The sequence below is a fragment of the Panthera onca genome, chromosome B1 (assembly GCF_046562875.1).
Source record: "Panthera onca isolate mPanOnc1 chromosome B1, mPanOnc1 haplotype 2, whole genome shotgun sequence".
NCBI classification, from domain to species: Eukaryota; Metazoa; Chordata; class Mammalia; order Carnivora; family Felidae; genus Panthera; species Panthera onca.
Window position 1 is genome coordinate 99,996,090 of NC_138342.1, and position 9,973 is coordinate 100,006,062.

Consider the following 9,973-nt stretch of genomic DNA (forward strand, 5'->3'; position numbering starts at 1 on the left):
AAACCACTGTATGTGTATGTGTGTGGGTGTCTCGGAACGGGTAAAATAATAAAGAGTGACACTGTCAAATGCCAGCAAGGATGTGGAGAAACTGGAGTACTCATACAATTCTGGTGGGAATATAAACTGATACAGATGCTCTGGAAAACAGTTGGCAGTTTCTTTAAAAATTAAACATGCAACTACCATACAATGCAGTAACTGCACTCCAGGCATTTATCACAAAGAAATGAAGACACGCATTCATATAAAAACCTCATATGAATGTTTATAGTCAGTTTTTCTTTTAAAGTTTACTTATTATTTATTTTTGAAAGAGAGAAATCATGTGTGCACAAGCAGGAGAGGGACAGAGAGAAAGAGAATCCCAAGTAGGCTCCACACTGTCAGCATGGAGCCCGCTGTGGGGCTCAAACTCACAAACCATGAGATCATGACCTAAGCCAAAATCAAAAGTCAGACACTTAACCAACTGAGCCATCCAGGTGCACCCCCTCATCATCATTTTAATGCACAATAACAAAAACTGGAAACAAACTATATGTCCTTCATCAATCATATCATCAGACATGTTACCGCACATGAATGATTGAACAGATTACGGTACATCCAATTCATGGAATACTGCTCAGCAATAAAAAAGGAACACACTATTGACACACACAACAATCTGGATGAATCTCCAGAGAATCATGTTGAGTGTAAAAAGATAATCTCAAAAGGTTACACACTGTACTATTCCACTTATATAATATTCTTGAAATGACAAAATTATAGAAATGGATAACAGATTAGTGGTTTCCAGGGGTTGAGGAGAAGGTGTGAGTGGGAGAGAAGTGAGTATTGCTATAAAGGAACAACATGAGGGAATGTGGAAAGTGATGATGGAAATGCTCTATCAATGTCAACATCCTGGTTGTGATACTATATTACAGTTTTAAAAAATGTTACCTCTTGGGGGAAATGGATAAAGGATCACTGGATCTCTCTGTATTATTTCTTACAACTGCATGAGAATCTATAACTATCTCAAAAACAAAGTGTTTAATATATATAAAAAGTTTAATTTAGATACACAGAAGGACATCTTCCACTTAATGTAAAACAGGACTTGTGGAAGTTTTGGCTAAGACCCCAAAAGAGTAAATACTACATTCCAAAGTGAAGATCATAACCACCCTGTAAAGATTTGTACAAAAAAGTTGAAGATAATTGGATGTAAGACTCTGAATGACTTCACCCACTTCAAAGGTCTCAAATGACTGAGAATTAAAGATTGGAGGAGAAGGTTTTCAAGAATCACTGTTGTTATGCTGTAATAGCATCCTTCCTCTCAAGAAGAGAAGTAGATGGTAGTCCCTCTTCATCCTAAATGAAGAGAGAAGCTTTAAGGAGGCCATTAGCAGAACTTAAGGTCTGGGGGACATGGGTGTGTTTACTTCCCATTTGGAAAATCCAGAAAGCTAGAGAATGGCTGGGTAGTCCTCAGAGGCCAGAGACATGCAGGGGTAACATGGCTGTTGTCGAGTGGTAACTCTGTAACAGGATTTCTACTTTTCCTGAATTCCAGGAATAAAATCCTATTCCCAGAGTTTGTTGGGGCAAACAATGTGATTTCCCAGTGAACCAAATGTGTACCACTCACTTAAGAAAGCCAGCATGGAGTTTTCGTAGGTCCTGCCCACACATGGCTAAGATGGGTAAATAGTTCTCTGCAAAAAGGGGGAGCCTGGGTGGCTCAGTCGATTAAGCATCCGACTCTTGATCTCAGCTCAGGTCATGATCTCACGGGTTTGTGAGTTTGAGCCCCACATTGAGCTACACGCTGTCAGTGCAGAGCCTGCTTGGGATTCTCTCTCTCCCTCTCTCTCTGTCCCTCCCTTGATCGCTCTCTCTCTCAGAATAAATAAATAAACTTAAAAAAAAAAAATAGTCTTCTGCAAAAAGAAGCTAAGTAAATAATAAAGCCAAGGACCAGAAGGACAACATGCATTAGCTCTTGTTATCAGAACCCACAGGGAGAGTGGAGTGGGTCTTGGAAGAACCCATGAAAATGCTCATGAGAACAAGAGTCTATTTTAAACATCTGCCAAGTCCAGAAAGTGGCAATGCTAGATCAAGAAGACAGTACTAGTTTAGCAGGAAATTTTCCTGTAAGCTGCTTCCAATAAAACTCCTCTGTCCCCACACTCCAACCTTGGGAGGGCCTGTAGGCCTAACCAAGATGGAGTTGGAGTATCCTTGTGGAGAAAGAGAAGCAGCAGACTGTACTTTCCTTTCTCTACCTCATGGACTGATAGCTTTAGGCCTGCAACTCGCCTGGAGGTGGGCAAGGAGAGAAGCCTTAAACTCAAAAGCCAGAATTAGATTTTGACCTTATACTGTTATTGTTAAATGGAGACTGAAGCTTTAACATATAACTCTTCCTAATACCTAAGAATGACGAGAAAAAAACATGAAAACTGCTTAAATTTTCATCCAGGGATAGGGGAAGAACCAGCCTCCCAGAAAGGCTAGCAGAAGAAAATAATTAATTTGTTTGATGAATGAATCCTTATTCAGTATTCTAAATACAAAAGTACTGTTCCTATACATTTTAACATTTTTTTTTCCAAATTGTCCTATTACCACATATACATATGTGCATATATGTGTATACACATGAGTACAGAATTATGTACTTTTTCCTCCTACTATGAATATCTGTTTTCAGCAAAAACCAATCTAGACTTAGAAATAGATGTGGGAGAGTTGCTTCTTCATAATATGATTTCCAGTTTTTCTGAATTATTTGACTTACTGAACAGTAAATACAGTACTACAAAAGTGAAACTGTACATTTTGGCTTGAGATAAGTCTTACCATATGCAAGGTTCAGTTTTTAGAAGAATACCAAACCATTTTAGTTGGAAATTTAAGTTAGAAAATAGCTACTATCCAGTGTGAGAAAATGTCCATGTTTTTCCCCTGAGTAAAGATTTTCAAATTTTTGTGGCCAATGGCCAAAGCTGTATTTCTTTGCTAAATTTCACCAGGATCAACATGCTTTGATTTATTGTATATGTGACCCATAAATGGATGGGAGAAAAACATTAGAGATAATTCAAATCAGAGTGAATTCTGAATAACCAATGACTGGCCAGTAAACACTAATTCTGCACATTCCTAGGTCATCTGACATAAATGCCCAGAGGAGAATCCTGGGAATGGAGAATGAAGGGTGACTCTAACGATTTCTTTTTCATGCACTCCTTTATAATACGAAACAGATTTGGCATGTTAGCCATAATTTGCTTTCAATATCTTCATTAGGATTGCCTTTTAATATTCATCTGAAACAATTCTTTGCAATTCAGAAATTTAATTCTAAATTTTATAAAAACTACAGTATTTGCATTGGCTACAAAAATATGCCACATGCTTTAAAGAATGTATACCACTAAATCTATTTTTACGGTAGTTTAGTATAAAGTTACAAAAATAATTTTTAGTATTTTTCTAATCCAAATTTCTACACTAGTACCTTTCTTTATAATAATATTTTTTTTAACATTTATTTATTATTGAGAGACAGAGAGACACAGAGCGTGAGCAGGGGAGGGGTAGAGAAAGGGGGAGACACAGAATCTGAAGCAGGCTCCAGGTTCTGAGCTGTCCACACAGAGCCTGACGTGGGGCTTGAACTCACAAACTCCAAGATCATGACCTAAGCCGAAGTCGGTCGCTCAACCAACTGAGCCACCCAGGTGCCCCAATAATAATTTTCTTTAATGGTATAAAGTTCAATAGTACTTTGTAAATTCTGAGAAGAGATCTTCTACCTTTTCTTTTTTTAGTTATAAAATAATAGAAATATCTTAAATCCCAAATAGATCATGAAAAAAATAATCAGTATTTCATGATGATATTATACCATTAATCTCTCTTTATATGTGGGTATTATTTTTGACTCATCACAGAGTACACTTTCTTTTTCTAATTGTTTTTACCATTTCAAATTCTGGAGGGAGAGAATACTCAATTTCAAAGTAAGAATTAAGTTGTAAAAACAAACAAATTAAAAACAGCATAAGGCTATTAATAAGTCATAAAATTTCATATTCTTTTAAGAACTACAGAATAAGAATATGATGTGTTTGTTTCATAAACAATTTCATCTATGTAAATAATTTTATAGTAATCTTCTTAGAGAAAAATCGTACATGCTCTTATATATTGTATTTCACTTAGACAAGTTTTTAACTCAACATTTTCTATAATACTAACAGATACAGCAACCTATTAAAGAAAATAAATTATAAAAGAGATAAATTAGGAAAAAACTACTTTAATTACAAAGGGATATTTACTTACTTAGTCTTCTATCTCACAGATCTTTAAAATAGTTGTAATTTTAGTGTATTTAAATAAGAATTGATTTACAGGAAATGTTTCAGAAAATGTGCACAAATAATAAAAACTTTTATAGAAACTAGTGTTCTATATGCATTCCTTCCTAATTATAAGTAGTTTTAAAGCCTCTTTCTTTTCTTGACACTTTAAATGCTTTAAAATGTAATGAGCATTAAAAAAAACCTATTGCAATACTATGTAGAGTGAATTAAAAAGAATTTCTAGGATTAGTCCACTTGTTGGAAGAGCATTTCCCTTCATTTGGATTTTGTTGTATTTACCTCTGATACAGTTATTTTGGTCACAGCAATAAATAAAGTATAATTGGTATCAAAGATATATATGCAACACTGTCAAAACTCTGAGTCTTTCCTTTGTCTTTTTCCCTTTTCCATTAATCAATTTAGAAAAAAAGAAATATTTTCCACATTTTACCTTTTGGTTTGCTCTTTACTTGCCTATTTTTGTCTTTTAGTATCTAATGGATACAATTTATGACTTCCTTCCTTTCCCCTTCTCATACAACATTAGCTTATGCTCCACAGTTCTATGTTGTTATTTTTCTAAGTTTCTCCTAGTTGTCATGGGGAATTACCTTGATGCAATGGTGGCCTCCAAGTACAATGCAAGCCAAGCTATCCCAGGGGTCACAGAACAGACAGGCTCAAAGACCAAATGGAGATTCTCAAATCACACATCCCTGTAAAGCAAAGAGGAAAGAGATGGGGTAAGTTACCACACTTAGGTTGCAAGTGGGAAGGACTACACTCCATGAATCCCAAGGTATGCAATGTTTATATGTGTACGCTCTCCCTGTGTGTGTGTGCATGCATGCTATATCAGCCTTCCTCACTGATGAGCTGGGGACAGACTGACATTTAGGCAGGGAGGTCAACAGAGAGAAGGTGCGTGGGGCCAGTGATAGACACTTGTTCTGTAGAGAAGCAGTGACAAATATTCTTGTCCATAGCTGCAGTTTGCCAGTTAGCCTGCCAACATTATAGGTATCATTAGCAATTCTTAGGCAGAGTACATTTGGGTCCAGAATATAACCATGGATGGACCACATAAGGGTAACACTGATAAGGGATAGAAGCAGAAAAATGTTCACCTTTAGCCCAGTTGGCTAACCTATAGGCTGCATAATTTCGATAAGGATCAAATACATGCTGGTTGATACATCCTTAAAGGGTCTCATGACTACCTGTAAATCTTACCCATAGTTAATATTGAACTGAATGATAAGTACCACAGAAATCTTGCAAGAGCAATGTTATGATTCAAAATTTGAAGACATTTTATGATCCAATATGCTCTGCAAGTGCCCCCACCCCTTGAGCACTAAGCATATAACCACCAGCTTCATACAGCAAAAATGCAGCTCTTCCTGCCCACGGGTCCTATCCCAAAGCTACTTAAATTAGAGACTGTAAAACGTCTTAAAAATTCTTTCTGGACCATGATGCTCAAAGATCCCACAACAACATGGCTGTCAGCCTAGAAATGGCATGATCATAATTTGGTCTTTCCATCCCTTTCTATCTATAAATAACACTTTTGCTTGTTCCATCATATAGTCATTTAGTCTATCTGGCTTTATATCTATCAGTTACTTAACATCTATTTTTAGCACATCTTATGAATCCTGCCTATGTCTCACGACTACTTGCTTATTATCGATACTTACCACATCCTATGGGATTCATCCATTCCATTCTGTGCTCTCTAGCAGAACTGATTTTCTCCAATAACACAGTAAATTAACATTTCAATAACCAAAATTTAAAGTTTTCTTCATCTATTCAGTGAAATGTATTGACATTATAAAGTCTGTATTATTTTACTCTTTTCACCTTGCCTTTTCTCACTTTCCTGTCAGTTTTGGTCATTTTGAACAAAACAATTGGGTGTTTTGTGCAAATTCCCCAAATAAATCAAGCTTATTCAATTCTCCATACATTTCCATTTGATAATGACATATAGTTTCTGAAATGTATCTCTTCTTACTTTATACTCCAGGAAATCAATGCTTTAAGATGTTTTTATGTAATCACAATACTCTTAAAAAAAAATCTATTGACAAGTGATAAGAAAAACAATCTTCACTCCTGTTTCTTACGTAGTCCATGTATTTGACAAACAAGGCTTGTAAAATATTCTCTTGTGCCACAGATGCACTGGATCTTAGCAACTGAGCACAAAAAAATACACAGACTTGGAAAATTTCTGCACCTAATGGCAATAAATGAATTTCCAACAATGATGTAGACACAGAATGCTAACTGGCAGTCTCCTATCCCTCCCTAACACAGCTACTCACAACCAATCTATCCAACAAAGCTCAGGTAAGTTAGAGAGAGTTAGCCCTAATCAACAGGTTCATCAATAAGCATCTATTGAGTGTGTTCTTTACAAGGCACCGGGAGAAAGCAGAAGTTATCACCAGATTCTGACATTCATTTTACCGTTAGTGCTTTTCTAAGAAGTTCTACTTACCAAATATTGTAGTTTTTAAAGTCATTTTGGAGCCTCTCTAATTTAGGAGAATTTTTCTCTTATTCAATTATAAATTCATAAAAAGGACAAGAAAGAGGCATGTTTGGGGAAAAAAGACAAAACTTTATATGCCTGAAAGACTGGGTTCATACAGAACAGAATGAAGCTGGGCAGGGTGGCAGAGGATTGCTTAGCATGTAATGCCATGTGGTTTAGATTTTGAACCCCTTGAACCTAAACCTGTGCTGTCCAATATGGTAGTCATAGTCAAATATGATTAATTAAACTTAGTCAAAATCAAATAAAAAGTCAGTACCTTGGGTACACTAGCCAGGTTTTAAATGCTCAGTGGATACATATGGCTAGCAGCAACTAAATTGGTTATGAGGTCAAATATGATTAATTAAACTTAATTAGTCAAAATCAAATAAAAAGTCAGTATCTTGAGTATACTAGCTAGGTTTCAAATGCACAGTGGATGAATATGGCTAGTAGCAACTAAATTGGTTATGAGGTAGCACATTTCTATTATTATAGAAAGTTCTATTGGACAAGTGCTGCCCTAGACATTGAGGAAACATGTAAAAATTTTGAGCAGAGTTGGAAATGATAAAATCATAGTTTTCCAAAAATCTCTGGGAAGAATTTGATAAACTGGAAAATGGTAGGGCAATTAGGATATGAACCAGGACACATATTATTCATAGGTTATGGTTGACTATTATGTGTGTTGGTGTTAGGGCTGGCGTCAGGGAGAATGCTACAGTCACAGAGTAGATATGGAGGGTAAAGGAGAGGCACAGTGCTTCTTATTAGGGAAAATGGGTGGAGATATGTATACAAACATATATACATACATATATATATATATATATATATATTTTTTTTTTTTTTTTTTTTTTTTTTTTTTTTGAGAGGACAGGGGTGGATGATAAATTTAGGCTATATCCCTGTGAAGTTTGAGATTGTGAAGGACATTCTAGTAAGATATACAATAGGACGTTGGATATACAGGTTTTGAAGATTCATTCTCAAGGAGTTGAGGAGGATATACAGAAATTGTTACATCAATTTCTCATTACTTCCTTAAAATAAGTATCTAGAAGTAATTTTTTTTTCAAAAAGTATAAATTATATGTGGAGACTTTCCAAATTTCTTCTTCCTCCTTTCCCCACAACACACACTCCCTGGAGACCTTTAGGTTGCCGTGATGAACAGATATTACTGATAGGCATGTACAGTACTCTACGGGTGAGCTGATGTGGTCTGGAGTTTTAAAGTTCATTGGTAGGGAGAAAGATTTCAGAGTCATATCCCTTTATTTGTAAAAGCTACAACAATCCTCCACTGGATTCCAACGGCTGTGTAAATACTATAAAGTAGAACATATTTGCATCTTTATAAGTCTGAGTGCCAGGCAAGAATACAGAAATCATTTTTAAAATTCTAAACAGACAGCATTTGTTATGGGGAAGCGTTAACATGGGAGCTGAAGGCTAGAAGAGCAAAAAGGGGAAAGTGAGATTAAATTAGAAATTCTTAACTGCTGCAAGTGACTACCACTTCTAAAGTTGGTAGAACAGAGGGTGGGGGTGGTGTTATCAAAGTAGAGAGCAAACTCAGTGCTGGGGATGCCACATGAGGATGGGAAAAGGGAAGACAGACCCACCAAGGAGGGGCTGCTACAATTGGCTCTGGGACTTTTTAAGGGCAGAGATATTCCCCTGGAGACCAGAAGCAGAGAGTGAGAGGAAATGAAGAATAACAGCTTTCCGTGTTCCACCTTTTGCTTTTCTGCCTATGCTTCCTCTTGGAAGAATCTTACAGAAAGCCATTTGACAAGGCTGAGAAATGTAGTTTGCAGACTCACACTCAGGTCAACTATGACCACAGAGCAGAGTTTAGGTGCATATGGGGCTCAAGGACCACGGGCAAATGACCTACACTGCACTTTGCCAGAAAAAAAAAAATAGTAAATTCTACAAAAACAAACAAACAGCAACAACAACAAAACAGACTTATTTGGTTTCTAGTCTTTGATAGACTTTATAGACTCTAGGCTGTATCACAGTTAAGTGCAACTTAAAATGCTCAGTAAATATGGATAAATATTTGAATGAACAGATGCCTATTCCTATCCTGTTAAATAATTCAAATCAGTACTCAAATGATTGGCAGGAGATGCAACTGATTTTAAAGAAACACTTTAATTCATATGTACAAATTAGTACTGTCTTTTAAAGTACTGGCCACTTGAAAGTTAATATACTTTCAAACAGTGTTGCTATTACCCAAGGGATTTTCAGAACACGTCTGAAATTGCCATTCAGAGCTAGTTCTTGAGAAACACATGATAATTAGTAGAATCTAGTCCTGCCCACTTTTGGCCTCGTCTGAGTCACCTGGTTCTAATCTGGAGGATTTAATAAATTTCCAAAAGAAAATTCACTCTCACAGAATAAAGACTTGTTACTAATGGTGGTAAGTACTTGCCACCATTTCCAATTAAACTTGAGGCAACATGATGTCTTAGTCTACTTCTGCTACTTTGAATTTGGAATAAGACGACAAATGTGGTGGATAATAATAGTAATAATTTAAGACTTTGGCCTTTGTTGCTGTTCTAGGGAGAATCCCCACTGTGCCCTGCCCACCCTCACCCTCCCTAATTCCAGTAGGGTGTTTCTATATCCCAGGGTTATTTCCAGCTAAGACAAATGTATAAGCACAAAAGTGGTCCCCTAGTCTCTGACGTCTAGGACATGAACCAAGACCACATTTTACTATGCTCCACCTACTTCCCTAAAGGGAAGAAACCATGTAGTTTTCCATACGCCGTATCCATACGGCATTATGATGAAATAGGAAACTTCTCAAGAGCTAGTGAGGTAAGGATCACAGGTTGTTCCCAGCTTGAAGGGAAACATAAGTAATAATAAAAATCTTAAACATCTCCATGGTGCTACGTGCCAGGCCCTTTTTATGCTTTCAATCTTCACAGTTTTGTGAGATAGGCATTTATTATTCCCATTTGGCAAATGACAAAGCTGGGACTCAGGAGGCGATTAACTAGACAAGGCTATT

General features: G+C 36.4%; 1 long non-coding RNA gene across 2 annotated transcripts in view; it reads right to left on the bottom strand.

The window, feature by feature from the left end:
- LOC144616145 (uncharacterized) overlaps positions 1 to 9,973 on the bottom strand; it is a 251,109-nt gene that overhangs the window by 240,842 nt on the left and 294 nt on the right. For both annotated transcript variants that reach the window (XR_013555173.1, XR_013555172.1), the window contains exon 2: positions 4,988 to 5,092. This is a non-coding gene — a long non-coding RNA (uncharacterized LOC144616145). The remainder of the gene's footprint in view (positions 1 to 4,987; positions 5,093 to 9,973) is intronic.